The sequence below is a fragment of the Schistocerca gregaria genome, chromosome 8, assembly GCF_023897955.1.
Source record: "Schistocerca gregaria isolate iqSchGreg1 chromosome 8, iqSchGreg1.2, whole genome shotgun sequence".
Lineage (NCBI taxonomy): Eukaryota > Metazoa > Arthropoda > Insecta > Orthoptera > Acrididae > Schistocerca > Schistocerca gregaria.
In genome coordinates, this window is record NC_064927.1 from 337,864,859 (window position 1) to 337,878,588 (window position 13,730).

Here is a 13,730-nt window from a genome sequence, read left to right on the forward strand (position 1 = left end):
AGCTGGTGGAGTTTCTGTAATGGTGTGGGTGTGTGCAGTTGGAGCGATATAGGACCCCTGATACGTCTAGATACGACTCTGACACGTGACACGTACTAAGCATCATGTCCGATTACCTCCTTCCATTCATGTCCATTGTGCTTTCCTACGGACGTGCGCAACTCCAGCAGGACAATGCGACAACCCACAAGTTCACAGTGGCTCCAGGAACACTCCCTCTCTTTACGTTCTTCCGCTGGCCACCAAACTCTCAATCTCCCCACAAACTCACAACCTCTGCAGACGTGAATATTATTAAGCATATCTGGGAGGCCTTGCAACGGACTGTGCACAAGAGATATCCACCCATGGTACTCTTTTGGATTTATGAACAGCCCTGCAGGATTCATGTTGCCGGTGCCCTCCAGTACCACTTCAGACATTAGTCGACTCCGTGCCACGCTGTGCTGCGCCACTTCAGCCTGTTCGTGGGGGCCTACACGATATTAGGCAGGTGTACGAGTCTTTTTAGGCTCCTCATTGTTTTATATCCCCCCACATAAGGCTCGGGTAATGACCAAGAGCAGAATATTTGAGAAATTAGAGCCAGTACAGAGGCATATCGAAAATCATTCTTCCCATGCGCTATTCGAGAGTGGAGGGCTCAGTTCGTGACACGAAAAGTACCCACCACCACACACCATTAGGTGGCTTGCGAACTATTATGGAGATATAGATGATGTAGAAGCTTCAGGTCCTCCCACGCCTGGGCATATCGTGATTCGTCTATAATCACTATTCACAGTGGCTTTGCTCTCATATGGGAAGAGCAAGCGACTCCACTCTTCGTTGGTCCAGTTCTTGGGCTCTTTGAGGGTAGCTCCCCGTCACTCCTTCACCAGCCACAGTAGGTCAAATACTGATCGCCGATCAAGCATGAAAACAGGAAGAAGTTGTACTGAACTGGGGAGAAAAGGCGGAACAGGAAAAGTGAAAGGTCAAAGCTCAAGATGTGCAAATCGAAAATTTTTGTACAGTTATGTTGTCGTAGTAGAAAATGAACATCCGTGCTCAAATTTCCCTTACGCCCAACATATTTTTTTAACAAAATTATTAAATGTCCGTCAGGTAATTGGTGTGCCTGTTCGATGTATGCCTGTCATGGTGTATCGTCCGTTTGCAAAAGCGAGGTGTAAGGACCTGAAAAAGTACGTACCATCTACTTGTTTTATACAGGCACCACACTTTACGACTCTTGTGTTCTGTTTTGGAACTTTCGATTTGTGAATTCCTTTGCTGAAACATTGTTCACACCCGCTCTCACTTTTCATCGTATTTAATTGCGACTGTAAACATATTCTTACCATATGACTTCTATTCTATAACCAATGACAGCTGACGAAACTACAGAAGGAAAACAGACACATCAATGACCGGATGGAAAGTAAATAATTTTTTGGGTAAAGAATGTGGAACAGGAGGGGATATCTCCAGCGTTGCAGTCCAGCACTGTGATCACGCAACCACAAAGCTGTAATACTCGCAAATCCTCGACGTGGCACATGTTGAGCTTAGACTGTTCACTGTTTAGATTTTACTTCTTTTTTCACAGCTCAGTACACCATGTTCCGGTTTTCGTGCTTGATGTGCATTCAGTTTTCGACGGGCTATCGAATGGACAACTTTACCACAAAATCTGCGGCGATGCGATGGGGATCCCTTGTTAGCAGAATCGCAAACGGCGCCACCGAATTGCTGATAACAACGGGACACAATGGGCGTGGACCACCCCCATGCAACTACCGTGCCTCTGTGGAGCGTGATTTTTTTTAAAATTTGTGGTAAGTTCCTGTGGGACCAAACTGCTAAAGTCTACACACAATCTAACTTAAACTAACTGACACTAACGACAACACATTCACCCAGACCCCAGGGAGACTCGAATCTCCGGCGGGTGCAGCCGGGCGAACCGTGGAAAAGCGACTGAGACGGCTCGGCAACCCGGCGCGGCTGCTGAGCTTGATATTGCGTGCCTTACAGCCCTGTTAAATGCACTTGCAATTGCAAACACTCTTTGACGTAGGTCCCTTCTTTCCTGTTGGACGTTGAAGCGGTCATCTGCTGCTATAGTTGATCGTGGTCGACGACCTCCACACTTCCGTCCAGCAATGGCTGCGGTTCGGGACGCTCCCAGTGCACATTAAATAATGCTCTGGACAGTACCACTCCTGAGCTGCACTAGTCACACTCGTTTCTTGTTGCGAAAAATGAAGCGAATATATCTTCTTGTGTAACCTCATCTCCATACTTCCCTAAATTTTGTAGTGTATGTTGCACGTTTCAATATGATATACGTTAGTTCAAAACATTGAGGTTCCCTGAATCTTCCGCTCCTGTTTCCCATGGTCGACGATTAATTTACGTACAGTACGGTGCTGAAAACATGTAATCTCATAATTAAAATAAATCATATCAGTATTTAATTTTAGTGGCTGTATTTCGTCAAAGGACTCGATATCTGCCTTTGTCAGTGTATCACTAACACATACTTAGAATAATTCTTCTGTTTCTTCATCCACTGTGTGAATTGCAATTTTTAACTTCTGGAGGTAAATCTGTCTTGCGCAATTCTACGGAACTTGTCTTTTCTTCGTTTATTAAGAAACTGTATGATCTGATTATCAAATATTAATACTGATGTCCCCCCCCCCCCCCATGAACCATGGACCTTGCCGCTGGTGGGGAGGCTTGCGTGGCTCAGCGATACAGATAGCCGTACCGTAGGTGCAACCACAACGGAGGGGTATCTGTTGAGAGGCCAGACAAACGTGTAGTTCCTGAAGAGGGGCAGCAGCCTTTTCAGTAGTTGCAGGGGCAACAGTCTGGATGATTGACTGATCTGGCCTTGTAACAATAACCACAACAGCCTTGCTGTGCTGGTACTGCGAACGGCTGAAAGCAAGGGGAAACTACAGCCGTAATTTTTCCCGAGGGCATGCAGCTTTACTGTATGATTAAATGATGATGGCATCCTCTTGGGTAAAATATTCCGGAGGTAAAATAGTCCCCCATTCGGATCTCCGGGCGGGGACTACTCAAGAGGATGTCATTATCAGGAGAAAGAAAACTGGCGTTCTACGGGTCGGAGCGTGGAATGTCAGATTCCTTAATCTTGCAGGTAGGTTACAAAATTTAAAAAGGGAAATGGATAGGTTAAAGTTAGATACAGTGGGAATTAGTGAAGTTCGGTGGCAAGAGGAACAAGACTTCTGGTCAGGTGACTACAGGGTTATAAACACAAAATCAAATAGGGGTAATGCAGGAGTAGGTTTAATAATGAATAGGAAAATAGGAATGCGGGTAAGCTACTACAAACAGCATAGTGAACGCATTATTGTGGCCAAGATAGATACGAAGCCCGCACCTACTACAGTAGTACAAGTTTATATGCCAACTAGCTCTGCAGATGACGAAGAAATTGAAGAAATGTATGATCAAATAAAAGAAATTATTCAGATAGTGAAGGGTGACGAAAATTTAATAGTCATGGTTGACTGGAATTCGGTAGTAGGAAAAGGGAGAGAAGGAAACGTAGTTGGTCAATATGGACTGGGGCAAAGAAATGAAAGAGGAAGACGCCTGGTAGAATTTTGCACAGAGCACAACTTAATCATAGGTAACACTTGGTTCAAGAATCGTAAAAGAAGGCTGTATACATGGAAGAAGCCTGGAGATACTGACAGATTTAAGATAGATTATATAATGGTACGACAGAGATTTAGGAACCAGGTTTTAAATTGTAAGACATTTCCAGGGGCAGATGTGGACTCTGACCACAATCTATTGGTTATGACCTGTTGATTAAAACTGAAGAAACTGCAAAAAGGTGGGAATTTAAGGAGATGGGACCTGGATAAACTAAAAGAACCACAGGTTGTACGGAGTCTCAAGGAGAGCATAAGGGAGCAATTGACAGGAATGGGGGAAAGAAATACAATAGAAGAAGAATGGGTAGCTTTGAGGGATGAAGTAGTGACGGCAGCAGAGGATCAAGTAGGTAAAAAGACTAGGTCTAGTAGAAATCCTTGGGTAACAGAAGATATATTGAATTTAATTGATGAAAGGAGAAAATATAAAAATGCAGTAAATGAAGCAGGCAAAAAGGAATACAAACGTCTCAAAAATGAGATCGACAGGAAGTGCAAAATGGCTAAGCAGGGATGGCTAGAGGACAAATGTAAGGATGTAGAGGCTTATCTCACTAGAGGTAAGATAGATACTGCCTACAGGAAAATTAAAGAGACCTTTGGAGAAAAGAGGACCACTTGTATGAATATTAAGAGCTCAGATGGAAACCCAGTTCTAACCAAAGAAGGGAAAGCAGAAAGGTGGAAGGAGTATATAGAGGGTCTATACAAGGGCGATGTACTTGAGGACAATATTATGGAAATGGAAGAGGATGTAGATGAAGATGAAATGGGAGATACGATACTGCGTGAAGAGTTTGACAGAGCACTGAAAGACCTGAGTCGAAACAAGGCCCCCGGAGTCAACAACATTCCATTGGAACTACTGACGGCCTTGGGAGAGCCAGTCCTGACAAAACTCCACCATCTGGTGAGCAAGATGTATGAGACAGGTGAAATACCCTCAGACTTCAGGAAGAATGTAATAATTCCAATCCCAAAGAAAGAAGGTGTTGACAGATGTGAAAATTACCGAACTATTAGTTTAATAAGTCAGAGCTGTAAAATACTAACGCGAGTTCTTTACAGACGAATGGAAAAACTGGTAGAAGCCGACCTCGGGGAAGATCAGTTTGGATTCCGTAGAAATGTTGGAACAGGTGAGGCAATACTGACCCTACGGCTTATCTTAGAAGCTAGATTAAGAAAAGGCAAACCTACGTTTCTAGCATTTGTAGACTTTTGACAATGTTGACTTGAATACTCTCTTTCAAATTCTGAAGGTGGCAGGGGTAAAATACAGGGAGCGAAAGGCTATTTACAATTTGTACAGAAACCAGATGGCAGTTATAAGAGTCGAGGGACATGAAAGGGAAGCAGTGGAGGGGAAGGGAGTAAGACAGGGTTGTAGCCTATCCCCGATGTTATTCAATCTGTATATTGAGGAAGCAGTAAAGGAAACAAAAGAAAAATTCGGAGTAGGTATTAAAATCCATGGAGTAGAAATAATAACTTTGAGTTTCGCCGATGACATCGTATTTCTGTCAGAGACAGCAAAGGACTTGGAAGAGCAGTTGAACGGAATGGATAGTGTCTTGAAAGGAGGATATAAGATGATCATCAACAAAAGCAAAACGAGGATAATGGAATGTAGTCGAATTAAGTCGGGAGATGCTGAGGGAATTAGATTAGGAAACGAGACACTTAAAGTAGTAAAGGAGTTTTGCTATTTGGGGAGCAAAATAACTGATGATGGTCGAAGTAGAGAGGATATTAAATGTAGACTGGCAATGGCAAGAAAAGCGTTTCTGAAGAAGAGAAGTTTGTTAACATCGAGTATAGATTTAAGTGTCAGGAAGGCATTTCTGAAAGTATTTGTATGGAGTGTAGCCATGTATGGAAGTGAATCATGGACGATAGTTTGGACAAGAAGAGAATAGAAGCTTTCGAAATGTGGTGCTACAGAAGAATGCTGAAGATTAGATGGGTAGATCTCATAACTAATGAGGAAGTATTGAATCGGATTGGGGAGAAGAGAAGTTTGTGGCACAACTTGACCGGAAGAAGGGATCGGTTGGTAGGACATGTTCTGAGGCATCAAGGGATCACCAATTTAGTATTGGAGGGCAGCGTGGAGGGTAAAAATCGTAGAGATGACTACACTAAGTAGATTCAGAAGGACGTAGGTTGCATTAGGTACTGGGAGATGAAGAAGCTTGCACAGGATAGAGTAGCATGGAGAGCTGCATCAAACCAGTTTCAGGACTGAAGACCACAACAACAACAACAATACTGATGTGTGGCTTTCTTATACCTTCAATAGAGGGTTTAGGAAAAAAAAATGCCAGAATAACAATGCAAGTTTTCGATTGCAAATTTACATGCACGTCGCAGAAATAAATGTGTTTTTGTATGTAAATCTAGAATATAAGGGAAAGATAAATTGCTACTCACTGTAAGGGTGGCACAGTGAGTTGCCGACAGACAAAATGACAAGACACACATTACCTTTCGGAGTAATACTTCTTCAGAAAAGGAATCACACACACATTCATTCACACAAGGAAACACAACTTACGCACAAATCACCGCAGTCTTATGCAGCTCTGAGCGGAATACGCGTTTTAAATATTTTCCTCTCGATGTCCCGTATTTCATTTCTGCCAAACGTTCCTTGCCTTCTCAAATGTGGGCAACTTAGTTAGAAAACAACATCGTCGCCAGCAACGGCCACAGTATCAATCATAGTGCATGTGTACGTATCTAAGTGTTGTTTAACCCTTTCAAACCTTATGACTACAAAAGTGTACATTAACGTTTAGTGTGTATTAATTGCAATGGAAGTATTTTTTCTCAATGGAAATGTATCGTACACATCTGTGACCATTCAGCCTTTTCAACACGCGCATGTGCTCCCACCTGTTGGGCATTGCTGTAAAATTGTCAACAAGTGAATTTGGCAGTGCGGAGCAGCTTGTGGCCGCCAGAATTCACGAAAGTTGCTGGTTGGCTATACTCCACTAAAAACAAAACTCAGTCCGAACAAGCTTTGGAAGGCCCAACGGCACCGACCGGCCGCCCTGTCACCCTCAGACCACAGGGGTCACTGGATGCGGCGATGGAGCGGCATGTAGTCAGCACACCGCTCCTCCGGCCGTATGTCAGTTTACGAGACCGGAACCACTACTTCTCAGTCAGGTAGCTCCTCAGTCTGACTGACAAGGGCTGAGTGTATCCCGCTTGCAACAGCTTTCGGTAGATCGGATGGTCACCAATCCAAGTGCAAGCCCAGCCAGACAGCCCATAATATCAATGATCTAACGGGAACCTATGTTACCAATGCGGCAAGGCCGTTAGCGAGCATACTCCTCTGCATGACTGAATATTATTTTGAATTACCAGTTTATTTATTACAACAATGAATATTTCCAAATTATTTATTTTAGTTCGTAATGTAGTTGTCTTAATGGTCTTCAGTCCAGAGACTGGTTTCACGCTCTGAGTAATTACTGCAACCTACACACTTCTGAATCTGCATAGTGTATTTATCCCTTGGTCTTCCTCTACGATTTTTACCCTCCACGCTGCCCTCCAATACTAAACTGGTGATCCCTTGATGCCTCAGAGCGTGTCGTACCAACCGATCCCTTCTTCTACTCAAGTTGTGCCACAAATACCTCTTCTCCTCAATTTTATTCATTACTGCCTCATTTTTTACATGATCTACCTATCTAATTCTGAGCATTCTTCTGTAGCGCCACATTTCGAAATCTTCTATTCGCTAAACCATTTATCGTCCATGTATCACTTCCATACATGGCTACACTCCATACAAATACTTTCAGAAAGGACTTGCTCACACTTAAATCTATACTCAATGTTGTCCAATTTCTTTTCTTCAGTAACACTTTCCTTGCCATTGCCAGTCTTCATTTTACAGCCTCACTACTTCAACCATCATCAGTTATTTTGCTCCCCAAATAGCAAAGCTCAACTACAACATTAAGTGTCTCATTTCCGAATCTAATTCGATCATCATCACATGATTTAATTCGATAACATTCCATTAGCCTCGTTTTGTTTTAGTTGATGTTCACCTTATATGCTCCTTTCAAGACACTGTCCACTCCGTTCAACTGCTCTTCTAAGTCCTTTGCCAGCTCTGACAGAATTACAATGTCATCGGGAAACCTCAAGATTTTTATTTCTTCTCCACGGATTTTAATTGATAGTCCCAATTTTTCTTTTGTTTCCTTCACTGCTTGTTCTATATACAAATTCAGTAACATCGGGGATAGGCTACAACCATGTCTCACCCCCTTCCTAACCACTGCTTCCATTTTATGGCTCTTGACACTTTTAACTGCCATCTGGGTTCTGTACAAATTGTAAATAGCTTTTCGCTCTCTGTATTTGACCCCTGCCACCTTCAGAATTTGAAACAGAGTATTCCAGTCTGCATTGTCAAATGTTTCTCTAAGGCTCCAAATGCGAGAAAAGTTGGTTTGCCTTTCCGTAACCTACCTCATAAGAAACGTCATAGGGTCAGTATGCGTGTTTCTACATTTCTACAGACTCCAAACTGATCTTCCCCGAGGTCGGCTTCAACCAGTTATACCATTCGTCTGTAAAGAATTCGTGTTGGTATTTTGCTGCCGTGACTTACTAAACTGATAGTTCGGTAATCCTCACACCTGTCAACAACTGCCTTCTTTGGGATTAGTATATTTATATTCTTCTTGAAGTCCAAGGGCATTTCGCCTGTCTCATACATCTTGCTCACCAGATGGTAGAGTTTTCTCGTGGTTGGCTCTCCCAAGGCTATCAGTAGTTGTAATGGAATGTTGTCTAATCCCAGGGCCTTGTTTCGACATAGATCTTTCAGTGCTCTGTCAAATATTTCACGCAGTGTCATATCTCTAATTTCATATTCATCTACGTCCTCTTCCATAATAGTCCCCTTAAATACATCGCCCTTGTATAGACTCTCAATATACTCCTTCCACTTTTCTGCTTTCCCTTCTCTGCTTAGAATCGGTTTTCCACATGAGCTTTGATATTCATACATGTAGTTCTCTTGTCTTCAAAGGTCTCTTGAATTTTCGTGTAGGCTCTATATGTCTTACCCATATATGTCTCAGTTATGTGACTGGAATAGTGATTTCCTGTCACAGAGGTCACAGTTCGTTGTAATTGACGGAAAGTCATCGAGTAAAACAGAAGTGATTTCGGGCGTTCCCCAAGGTAGTGATATAGGCCCTTTGCTGTTCCTTACCTATATGAACGATTTGGGAGACATTCCGAGCATCGGTTGTTTGCAGATGACGCTGTCGTTTATCGACTAATAAAGTCATCAGAAGAGCAAAACAAACTGCAAATGGATTTAGAAGAAATATTGAAATGGTGCGAAAAGTGGCAGTTGACCTTAAAAGTGTGAGGTCATCCACATGAGTGCTAAAAAGAACGCTTTAATCTTCGATTACACGATAAATCAGTGTAATGTAGGAGCCATAAATTCAACTAAATACCTAGGAATTACAATTACGAACATCTTAAATAGGTATGAAAACATAGAAAATGTTGTGGGGAAGGCTAACCAAAGACTGCGTTTCATTGACAGGACACTTAGAAAACTAAAGAGACCTACTAAGGAGAATGCCTACTTTGTCCTCCGAATGCAAAAACGTTTTGTTGACACCGACTTACATAGGGAGGAACGATCACAAAGATAAAATAGGGAAATCAGAGCTCTTACGGAAAGGTATAGGTGTTTATTCTTCCCGCGATCTATACGAGATTGGAATAACAGATAATTGTAAAAGTGGTTCGATAAACCCTCTGCCAGGCACTTAAATGTGACTTGCAGAGTATCCACGTAGATGTAGATATATCCTTCAACTTTCCCCACAGAGCTCTGATTTCTCTTATTTTATTTTGATGTTCACTCCTATCTATGTAGGTTGGGCTCAACAAAATGTTTTCGCATTCGGGAGAGAAAGTTGGTGACTGAAATTTCGTAAAAAGATCTCGCCGTGACGAAAAACGTCTTTGCTGTAATGACTTCCATCCCAATTCGCGTATCGTATCTGCCACACTCTCTCCCCTATTACGTGATAATACAAAACGAACTGCCCTTCTTTGCACCCTTTCGATGTCCTCCATCAATCCCACCTGGTAAGGATGACTCCACACCGCGCGGCAATATTCTAACACAGGAAGAACGAGTGTAGTGTAAGCTGTCTCTTTAGTGGACTTGCTGCATCTTCTAAGTGTCCTGCCAATGAAACGCAACCTTTGGCTCGACTTTAGCAAAATATTGTCTATGAGGTCTTTCCAACTGAAGTTGTTCGTAATTTTAACACCCAGGTACTTAGTTGAATTGACAGCCTTCAGAATTGTACTATTTATCGAGTAATCGAACTCCAACGGATTTCTTTTGGAACTCATGTGGATCACCTCACACTTTTCGTTATTTAGCGTCAACTGCCACCTGCCAACCCATACAGCAATCTTTTCTAATTCGCTTTGCAACTGATACTCGTCTTCGGATGATCTTACTAGACGGTAAATTACAGCATCATCTGCCAACAACCTAAGAGAACTGCTCAGATTGTCACCCAGGTCATTTATACAGATGAGGAACAGCAGAGGTCCCAGGACGCTTCCCTGGGGAACACCTGATACCACTTCAGTTTTACTCTATGATTTGCCGTCTATTACTACGAACTGCGACCTTCCTGACAGGAAATCACGAATCCAGTCGCACAACTGAGACGATACCCCAAAGGCCCGCAGCTTGATTAGAAGTCGCTTGTGAGGAACGGTGTCAAAAGCTTTCCGGAAATCTAGAAATACGGAATCAACTTGAGAGCCCCTGTCGATAGCGGCCATTACTTTGTGCGAATAAAGAGCTAGCTGCGTTGCACAAGAGCGATGTTTTCTGAAACCATGCTGATTACGTATCAATAGATCGTTCCCTTCGAGGTGATTCATAATGTTTTGACTACAGTATATGCTCCAAAACCTTGTGCAAACCGACGTCAATGATATAGGTCTGTAGTTAGATGGACTACTCCTACTACCCTTCTTAAACACTGGTGCGACCTGCGCAATTATCCAATCTGTAGGTACAGATCTATCTTTGAGCGAGCGGTTGTATATGAGCGCTAAGTAGGGAGCTATTGTATCAGCGTAATCGGAAAGGAACCTAATCGGTATACGATCTGGAACCTGAAGACTTGCCCGTATCAAGCGATTTGAGCTGCTTCGCAAACCCCAATGTATCTACTTCTAAGAAACTCATGCTAGCAGATGTTCGTGTTTCAAATTCTGGAATATTCCATTCGTCTTCCCTGGTGAAGGAATTTCGGCACTGCGCAGCGAAGGTATTGACTGCGTCTTGCCGCTTGTGTACTTTACATACGACCAGAATTTCTTCGGATTTTCTACCAAATTTGTAGACAATGTTTCGTTGTGGAACCTATTAAAGGCATTTCGCAGCGAAGTCCGTGCCAAATTTCGCGCGTCTCTAAATTTTAGCCAATCTTCGGGATTACGCGTTCTTCTGAATTTCGCATGCTTTTTCCGTTGCCTCTGCAACAGCGTTCGGACCTGTCATGAAATATGCTATTCAATACCTTACATTTGTCCTCTTGCCATCCCTGCTTAGCTATTATGCACTTCCTGTCGATCTCATTTTTGAGATGTTTGTATTCCTTTGACCCTGCTTCCACTCCATTTTTACATTTTCTCCCTTCATCAATAAAATTCAATATCTCTTCTGTTACCCAAGGATTTGTTCTAGCCCATAGTTGTATAGTTCGTTAAAAGGAGGCAAATTTTCAAAGTCCGTATTAAAGAGAGGGAAATACATTTTAATAAGTCATGCGTCTAAAATCATTAAAAATTAAAGAGCATTAAGCATCAAGATAAATGTGCCTTCCTCCAGAAAAAACTCGGGACAGAAACGGTTACGCAGCCCACTTTTTTCTTAGACATCCGATGTTAAGCCAACCTGATGTCCTATAACATGTACACTTCTTGCCATTAAAATTGCTACACTACAAAGATGACGTGGTGCAGACGCGAAATTTAACCGACAGGAAGAAGATGCTGTGATATGCAAAGATTAGCTTTTCAGAGCATTCACACAAGGTTGGCGCCGGTGGCCACACCTACAACGTACTGGCATGAGGAAAGTTTTCAACCGATTTCTCACCCACAATCAGCAGGTCACCGGCGTTTCCTGGTGAAACGTTGTTGTGATGCCTCGTTTAAGGTGGAGAAACGTGTACTATCACGTTTCCGACTTTCATAAATGTGGGATTGTAGCCTATCGCTATCGTGGTTTATCGTATCTCGACAATGCTGCTCCCGTTGGTCGAAATCCAATGACTGTTAGCAGAATATGGAATCGGTGGGTCTAGGAGGGTAATACGGAACGCCGTGCTGCATCCCAACGGCCTCGTATCACTAGCAGTCGAGATGACAGGCATCTTATCCGCATGACTGTAACGGATGGTGCAGCCACGTCTCGATCAGATGGGGACGTTTGCAAGACAACAACCATCTGCACGAACAGTTCCACGACGTTTGCAGCAGCATGGACTATCAGCTCGGAGACCATGGCTGCGGATACCCTTGACGCTGCATCAGAGACAGGAGCGCCTGCTATGATGTACTCAACGACGAACTTGGGTGCAAGAATGGGAAAACATCACTTTTGCGGATGAATCCAGGTTCCCTTTACAGCATCATGATGGTCGCACCCGTGTTTGGTGATATCGCGGTGAACGCACATTGGAAGCGTGTATTCGTCATCGCCATACTGGCGTATCACCCATCGTAATGGTATGGGGTGCTATTGGTTACATGTCTCGGTCAACTGTTGTTCGCATTAACGGCACTTTGAACAGTGGACGTTTCATTTTAAATGTGTTACGACCCGTAGTTTTGCCCTTCTTTCGATTCATGTGATACCTTACATTTCGGCTGAATAATGCGCGACTGCATGTTGTAGGTCCTGTACGGGCCTTTCTTGATACAGAAAATGTTCGACTACTGCCCTGGGCAACACCTTCTGCAGATCTGTCAGCAACTGAAAACTTCTGGTCAATGGTGCCCGAGTAACTGCCTCGTCATAATACGCCAGTCACTACTCTTGATGAACTGTGATATCGTGTTGAAGCTGCGTGGGTAGCTGTACCTGTACACACCATCCAAGTTCTGTTTGACTCAATGCCCAGGCGTATCAAGCCCGTTATTACGGCCAAAGGTGGTTGTTCTGGGTACTGATTTCTCAGGATCTATGTACCGAAATTGCGTGAAAGTGTAATCCCATTTCAATTCTAGTATAATATATTTGTCCAATAAATACACGTTTATCATCTGCATTTCTTCTTGGTGTAGCAATTTTAATGGCCAGTAGTGTAGTTAATGCCTATACGCTGCTGCTTAAGGCACTAAAATGAGCGACCTGTTATCACTGAAATACTAATTACATCCCACCACGAGAATGGTCTCTGTACTAATTCAGTGTCAGATACAGCTTCTTGCACACGCATTGCCCGTAACGCCTCTTCGCGGGGAGATTGTTTTCAATGACTGTGCGCAAAGAGCCATTTCCGGCATCTGCGACATTAATAAGCGAAAGGAAATGGGGCGCGGGCAGGCGTCGGATATTGCGGCGCGGGCGACCGGCTGGAATCCGCGGCCCGGCGGCGCCGCTGCTGGGGCGCGCCCGCCCCCGTAATGACGTATAAACTATTAACGGGAGGCGGGTGGCGCGCGGGGCGGAGCCGGCGGCGCCGGCGGCACCACTTAGAGCTGGACGCCGGAATCCAGGCGGCGCAACCGGCTAATTACCGCGCTAACTCTGTGCGCACTGATCAGCCATTTATGTTAAACACGGCAAAGAGACACGGAACGCTTTCAGATATTTCATTCTCGAACAGTCAACGGACAGTGATCATGAGACAGTGATAGCATCTATGAGTATTACAAGGGACATTAAGAAAGGAGCGTAAATATATTTACCCAGCGAGAGTGACAGGACACAAATTGCTT